Genomic DNA, 8,909 nt, shown 5'->3' with positions numbered 1-8,909 from the left:
CCCCCTTACTAGTTTAGAACCACTTCCTCACTAAATTCAATCCGTAGATACCTTTGAGGAATCCTTTAATGGTGTTAGTAAATAAGATACTAACACTACATTTTAAACTATAATTGAGATTGCTCTTTATTTTTTCCAAATTTAACTTGGTAATATGTTGGTTATCTCTTCAACTCTTCCTTTTCTGAGATTGTGATTGATATTCATTTTTGCTGATAGTGAGGTAATTTCAACTAGTGTTATTGTGCTGTTTGTCTTTCCTTTCCATAACTCTTCAAGGTTGTAGCATCATCTCATCATCCTCTATAGCTCCTATTTTTTTGTTGCTGATTGAACTTCTGTGGTTTGTGCAACCTTCTAAGGTGACATCTTGTGCTGCATTAGATGTTCCCTCCTCTTCTAGTCCTACACCAATCAACCTTACCATGGCAGTTGTCATTGTTATTACAATTCTTTACTCACTGACTACATAAAGAAAGTGATTCGTAAAACATTTATGTTTCTGTATTCTCTATCAAGTTTTGCTGTTAGCACTTTGCCCTGTTCTTCAAAAACTTTTGCAGAGCCTGTTCCCAAAATACAAGTCACCACTGCGTAACTACAACAAGCGCTTGAGAGAACTCATGGAGGAAGTCGTTAGGTTCAATGTCACACAATAGGAACCATTATGAATAATATGGTTGATTGAATGTGCATCCATTCAATTTTTTAATGGAATGAGGGATGTTTTATCTTATACCAAAATGAAAGTGGTCATGAAACTTGGGATTTTAGAGTCTTAAAGTTGTCATGGAGAATATGTTGGTCCCCCTTACTAGTTTAGAACCACTTCCTCACTAAAACACCATTAAAGTTGTCATGGAGAATATGTTGGAGGGACATATGTAAGAGTTTCTAACATAACTATAACTGCCAGTAATAAAAATATTAATAACAAACATCTCCCAATAATCAAGAAGCACACTCAGCTAGCTCGTAAGGTCCAGGCGTGGTACTAAACTTGAAGCTGCCTGATGAGACACAACCTCCACTACATGGCTCACAGGGGATTCATCTCACTTTCTCTTTCACAGGAATTCTTTTGTAGATGGGATCTGATGGTCGCTATATTAAGATGAATTTGACCAATGAGGAGAAGATGAGCTTCATTAGTGTTGATGGGTTATTTTGTTTCATGGTTATGCCGTTCAAATCGATGAATGCGGATACCATGTAATGACTCCTACTAGACAATCATTTTAAGCACAAAAAGGAGAGGAGTGTAATGCTTTACATTAAGAAATGGTTGGTGAAGAGCATGCCACTTCATTGACATCTCCAAGATGTTTGCAGCATTAATGAGGCTTAAAAATGGTGCTTAATGTGATGAGTGTTTGTTTGGTACAAATTAATAGAAGTGCTTAGGCTTCTGACTGGAATCTCTTCCATCCTGGACAAAGTTTGGGTTGCTCTAGAAGCCTCCTAAACTAGAAAATGTGCTTGATAGCCACCATGATTTTTTTTGGGGAATTGCTTTCTAGAAATATTTTTGGTAAGTTTTTTTTTATCAGCCTGACATATTAAACTTTAGTGATTGTAAGAAAGTTGTTGTATGTTCTTTTTTTAAAGAAAAAATATATAATTATAATTTCCACGTTAGATTAGATTTTTAAGAAGTTATTTTCTCCATTGCAGTTTTAAAATCACATTTTTAAAAGGTTACAGTCACCCAAAATATACCGTTAGTCTTATATTTGAGCGAATGAGAATGTAATGCTTCTCTTTAAAGCTTTGAAAGAGTCATTTTTATCGATTGGGCACTTGAATGCGAAAAAAACTTAAATGTAACTAAAGAAACACCTCACCAATTTTCTCTTGCTTAGTAGGCCTATTTGGATGAATCTTTGCTCAAATACCTTTGGCGTATCTGATATTAACATCAACTTTATTCAAATATGTATGGAGGCAGTGGCTGTCTATTATACGAGTGATGCTTTGATGGAGATAAAACGAGGATCTTCAATGGTGAATATGTTGGTGATTATCATCATCATTTTCATCCAATGACTCTAGTTGTATTTTAATGAACACATGGCTCAGTAGTAACTTACAAACAACTTTGATGGGATTTACAAAAGTCAGACCAATCTAGTCAGCTAACTAAATGTGCGAGTAAATTGAATGAATATAAGATCAAGTTTCTATCTATGGCTGCCAACTATGCTCAAGTACTAATGATTTTTTGGCTTCAACCACTTAATAGGAAGATGAAATCTTCACTAGTCTCATGTTGTTTGAAGCTTCCTTACATAGATGGGGTATTGGGGAAATATGTATTAACGCTGACACTTTCTTCACTGCTTGTTAAGGAGCAATTATAACTTATGACATTGACTTGCTTTTGAAGCTTCCAAAAACTAGGCAAAATTCCAAGTAGCATTGACACTTCGTGTCCATGACAAACACATGTCGAGCACATGCCTATGAGAGACCTTGATATGTTTGGGATATGCGCAAAGCTGTATTGGAATTATTTCAAGACAAAAGTAGGTTACAACATGGGTCAGATACATCCTAAAGTTCCTTGGATCCAAATCAATCCGCTGCTAGGATACATATGAGAAACGGCATGCCAGTGAGATATCATAATAGGTACAAAATATGTGAAAATTAATAATAATTAATAAATACTAATATTGGTATATTGTTAATTAATGATGATTGTCACATCTGATAAACTATTTATTTTATTATTAATAAGGTTTGCTTATATTTTTTAAAAGCATTTTTTTTGTTGGTGAAGTATATACGATAATATATTTCGTGATGTGATGCGTGAAGTGAAAAATACTATATAATTCATATCAATATTCTTTAAAACTCGATATTATATCAACTGACGTATTATATCATTTTTATCACTGTTATGGCATATCATTGTAGTGTGTTTGTGTCAATGCTTCATAGGTAGAATATGTGATCATTCTTGCTGGACTCATTCTTGTAGCTAATCGGGATGATATAGTTTGGTTCTAGCCCAAATTAGTAACTAAATTGAGTGTATGGTTCCATACATCGTTTTCGGAACCATACATGACTCAGATTCAATCATCATCAAACAGAAATTGTTAATTTGATTTGAATCTTTAGTTTGGTAGCTTCATGTGGATAAATTGCTTCCAAATTACGATTTTCAGGATGCGTATTTGGCCCATGAATTTAAAGCACTTCACTACTATGCACGTGAAAATCTATTTAGTTTTTGCCTCTTATCAGTCTTAGCTAGATATGGCTCTTCTGCTTGAGCTTCGATCAATTTGTAGTCAATATGACATAATCACCGCCTCACTAGATTGACTTCTAGCAGCTTGAAGAAATGATTTTTTTGGTTAGTGCATCGACAACTACACCGGCTTTCCTAGAATGATATTGTTTCTGCATTTCATAGTCCATTAATAACTTGATTTTTTTTCTATGATGTGAGTTGAGCTTTACTTAGTGAATGGTAATTCAATATCTTGTGTTTGATGAATAACTCCATGCAAATGTCCTTCAGATTGTGCTTCAAGAATAAATATTATAAGTATAGGGTAGTTTTTTTTTTATGTAGCTTTAGTTGTCTCGAGGAGAATGCAATTGCTCAATCCTCCTTCATCCATACGCGTACCCATCATTAAAAGAAAACAGCATTGTTGGCTTGAAATCTTACCTCCTGTCTAGCAGGATAAAATAAGTCAGTGATATAATGGGACGCAATTGCTCAATCCTCCTTCATCCATACGCGTACCAATCATTAAAAGAAAACAACATTGTTGGCTTGAAATCTTACCTCCTATCTATCAGGATAAAATAAGTCAGTGATATAATGGGACATTCCTTTAATTGTTGAGAGCTATTTTTGCATGTGTTTGAATTATGTTGAACTACTTCAGAAGGGTTAAAATCAAGGATATATCCGGTCTTCAAGCTGATATTTTGATATTATCCTTTTGTGGCCATCCTCCCTTTTTCCTCCTTTTTGTTTTTTACTTTTTGATTCCTTTTATTTTAATTTTATTTAGAGAGACTGCTGAATTTCATTAATGATGAATAAAGTTAGTTTGAGTGCTCTCATGTACCATTGTGTTTTACTAGGTAGTATTCAACCACAATCTCCTCTCCTCTTCACCAAATCTCTCTTTATGCTATTGAAGCTCTCCTAAACACTGGAGAAAGAGGAATGTTTTTGTTTGATGATTTCATGGAGTTGAATATCATAATCAGCTCTCTTTTGTACATGCTTCTTTACATTTAAAAGTATTCTTTAATCTTTGGTTTGGTGTTGGCTTGATTCTTTGTCCATCCTAGCTTTTCTAATTTTTTCCCCCTTTTCTAGACATCCACAACTCCAACAGGAAAGCCTTGCCATGAGAGGTTAGTATTGATGGACTTTTTTAGTTATTTCTCGTTGTCAGCACCTTCTCTGTTGTGTCGGCCACACTTGTTCCCCATCCCCTTGCTTGGCTGAAATTTCCATGAAAAATAAAAAAAAAATGCCTCTCACGGTTTAACATCCCACTCCAAGCGCACTCCAAAACCTTGCTTATTTTGACCAATAATAGCAAGATGGTAGGTAGTTCATCTTTTGGTGGAATAATTTCCCTTAAATTAAATTTCTTATCACATGCTCATATTTTTAATTATAAATTCCTGATTCTGTAATTGTGATATTAATATGCTATAATCTATTTTTAAACTTATTTAAATTCGACATCTGCTGAATTAGAATGGTTGATCAATGCAAGAACTTAGACAATGAATATTTTTGCTTATTAATGGTTATTTATGTGAATCATCCTATCATATTTTTCTAGAAACCTATCTTGATTAGGGTAAGTGCTAGAGACATTCCTCCCAGATGAGTATCTCATGTTTGTCATGAATAAAGATCATTAATTTCTTTTTATGACTTCTAGTTTTATTTCTTGTTCAATTTTCGCTGCTGATGTGTAAACGGTAAATGATTTTTCTCTTCAACATTGCTTCAAGTTAATTTTAATCCTAAGTATGTCTATTTACATCAATTATCTTTCTGTGGCCATGCATTTATAGACAGGGTGTTGCTCCTCTTATTGATTTTGCACCACTTGTTATTCATGATAATATTCCACCTTTTGTGGATGTGAAATTCAATACCAACCATTTCATGGTATAATCTCATAGTTAGGGATGATAAGCCTCTACATTTTTTTCCCCTGATGGGCATCGCTCTGCTAGTGAAGATACTTCTTTTTTGCTCCTAGAAGACCACATGCAAAGAATGAAAGAATCTTGAGATTCTTCAGCTTGTACGTGAAGCTTGACTACTATTAATAGCGCAAATGAGTGAGGTTCATCTATCCCAAGAACAACCATCAATCAAGGACCCCAAGATTGATCACACCCCTCTAGCAGCTCATCCTCATACTAGAGTTCTTCCTCAACCAGGCGAGGAAGCTAAACTCCTATATATTGTTAACAAACCGACGCAAGCTCACACAATTAATCTCAATAATGGGCTAGAATTCAATTAATTAAACAATCACAAGCTTAAATCAGAAGTAGTTCGAGCTCAACTCAACTTGTTTATGCCTACCAGAATCACATATTATTGGAAAAGGCCTACTAAAGTATAAAATAAATGGCCCACTAAAACTTATGTAATTCATTAAAATTATAGTCTATACATGAGCACAACAAATACAACGCATACTAATATTTTTCTTCCATATAAACGACATATGATCCCATGCGATGATGCTCCCTAGTGTGCTTGGGATCCCTTCATGTTGCAAGCTTTTGGTGTGACGCTCCAATAAGAACAAGCCAGGGAATGACAATTTTTTGCTTCATTATGCAAATAAATGAATTTATTTATTCAAAAGTTTCTATTTTGTATATATCATGTTTTGAAATGTGAGAATAGGTCTGATTTGATTGGTTCAATCATGAAGTAGTTCTTCGACCGGTCCGATCCAATTTTAAAATTGCTCTACGAAGATAATTTAGATTATTTTTAATAAATAACCTTATTTTAGAATTGATCCATTTATAGATTTTTTTTAATTTTGATGAAATTGTTATAAATAATAGATTTAGAATAAAAGTTTTAAAATATCTAGTCCTTAAAATATTTTATTTTGAATCATATTCATAGTATTAAAAGATTAGTGTCATGATTTAAAATATTAGATATAAGATTAATAAAAATATCAGTACTACTACATCGTTAAAAAATGATTCAGATTATATTAAAATAACTTTAAAATATATTGCATCATCTGACTCAACCGCAGTTCAATCTTTGAATCGCTAACATCTCTTTCTTTTTCAATTTAATGTCAAGTCTAATTTGTAAAATCTCTCTCTACTATTAATGAAAGCATAGGATTTACTATTAAATTTCATCATATTGTCACTAATAAAAAATAACTTTAAAGATTTTTAGGTGCTTTGAACTATATTGTGAATTCCTATAGACATCTTATTCATGATGCAACCCCTCTTTGTGATAGGCTTAAAAAGAATCATCTATCTTAGTACCATATTCACACCCAAGCTCTTTAACAACTTAAACAAAAGATTAAAAGTTTACCTTGCATTAATTTTGCTCATCCATATAGTTATAAAATAATTTAAACAGATGCATCTAACATTAGATATGGTGGTAAAACTAAAATAAAAATTAACGCCCTCTTCTAAAGAAGAACTTATTTGATTCATTTCCGGTTGATAAAATCCTACTTAATCTAAATATTCTACTATTAAATTAGAAATGGTTGCTATAGTTAATCCATCTCTGAATTTTAAAAGAATCTTCTCAACATCAAATTTTTATTAGGAATTGATTGCTAAATCAATTATTCTTAAAGAATTTTAAAAGAATCTTCTCAACATCAAATTTTTATCAGGAATTGATTGCAGTGCAACTAAATCAATTATTCTTAAAAACGTTGAAAATATTGCTTCCAAACAATTTTTTCCTTCTTGGAAAGTTCAATTACTGTTTTTGATTTTGATATTGAATATATCAATTAGTTTGAAAACAAAAACTCAATGATATTCAATTTTGATATTGAATATACCTTCCCAATTAAAGAAAAATCAGTCTACTTAAAAATTTTACTTCAAAATTCTTGAATCTAAATTGGATCTATTCAATCCACCAAAGTTGTTATTTCTTATATATTAGATATTAATGATGATGTTTATCATCTTTCTTCCCCATGTGTTTTAGGTGATAGAATATGTTCTCAAGATTAAGACATTTGTGGCCAGTGAGGATGTACTAGAAAATTGGGATGACATACACATGGTAATTATACAAAAAAAAAATAAAAAATAATTCAATAGAATAGAAGTAAAAAAAAAAGGCTCGTCACTAATTACTGTAACAATTAAGCTTCGCTTTCTACTACAATCTGGCTTAAAATTTCAACAAATGACTCATTTATTAGCATCAATGGATCTAAAAAAGAATCACCTCTAAACCCACTTTCCCAATCCATTATGGAGAATTTTATATTATTGTTGTTTATTGTTTTTTCAGTTTATGTTTTTCAAGTCCATTGTAAGTTTGTAAGTATGTATAATGTATTTGAATATGTGTGCTGCAGTGTGCTAAAAAAAAAAATTCCCAAGTGCCTAGTATGTGGAGTCAGTCACTTCAAGTGTTATCAGTCTGTAAGTTTGATTATCTTATTTCTCTTTGTATCTGTTTTTATTATTGTTGATGGTAAATTCATTGTGTTACTAGAGATGCTTTCAGAGCTATGCTTGGCTAAATTTTTAAAATGAACTCTTATAGATAAATATTATATGAATATTAATAAGCATGGTTTGTTTGTTTTTTGAATAATATTTGAAGTTTTGTTGAATCCATTTAGATTTTATAAATTCTTGAATAAATATTAAGATGAAATAAATTAATACTTGCATTAATATATTATAAAATAAGATACAACCTTTAAGTTTTTGAAGTTGCTTGGTATTTAGCCCTCATTTTGATATGTGTTTTCACATCTATGTCAGGATGCAATTTCAAAATTTTAAAATCCTTATAAAACTTCTAGTGAGTTTGTATATTGAGTAAAAATCTAAAGGTGCAGAGCTACTAGTTCAAATGAGGTTGGAAGAATACATTGATTGTTTGGTTTATAAATGTCTTGTACAACTCATGTTGTTACTTATTCTATAATATAAAAATTGTTGAGTTTATTCAAATTAATATACTACTATATATGTAAGAGTAACTTATGAAGTTTCATGGATTCTAGTTCACATTTAATTCTATTTTATCTAGTTCATCTTCTATAAAAAAATCAAAAAATAAAAAATATTGAATTAACCAAATATCTGCTTGATAAAGAACTTAATCAGTGGACTAACCCAAAATAGAGAAAATAATGTCATATATAATTGAAACCTTTGAATTTTAAGGAAAATATTTTATTAAAATAGTAGAACAATTTGTCACTATAGATGGAATAAAAAGGATTGTAGCATTATTATCACAAAAAAAAAAATTAACAAGTATTTTCAAAATTATAAATATATGCATATAAGACAAATTTAAATAACATTTAAAACTTTGACACTTAGAAAATTAAGTGCTTCTATTTTAGGATGTTTACATGATGATAGATTGATAGATGTTTAAATTGATGGGAGTTTTAAAAATAAGCTTATGTCAAGGGCCAATATATTTTAATACATAACCAAATTTATGTGTATCACTTACTATTGTTAATCTATTTGAGAAAGTGAAATTACAATTGCAAAAACATGGAAATGACGTCTTATTAGGATTATATATAATTGCATTAAATTATAGAATTTATTTTATATGAGTACATTATGTCCCAACATAAAGAGTGTAAGCCTTCAGACAAACCAACACTTGTAAAAAAAAA

This window comes from Phalaenopsis equestris, unplaced genomic scaffold (assembly GCF_001263595.1).
Source record: "Phalaenopsis equestris unplaced genomic scaffold, ASM126359v1 Scaffold000575, whole genome shotgun sequence".
NCBI classification, from domain to species: domain Eukaryota; kingdom Viridiplantae; phylum Streptophyta; class Magnoliopsida; order Asparagales; family Orchidaceae; genus Phalaenopsis; species Phalaenopsis equestris.
This window is presented reverse-complemented; position numbering follows the sequence as displayed.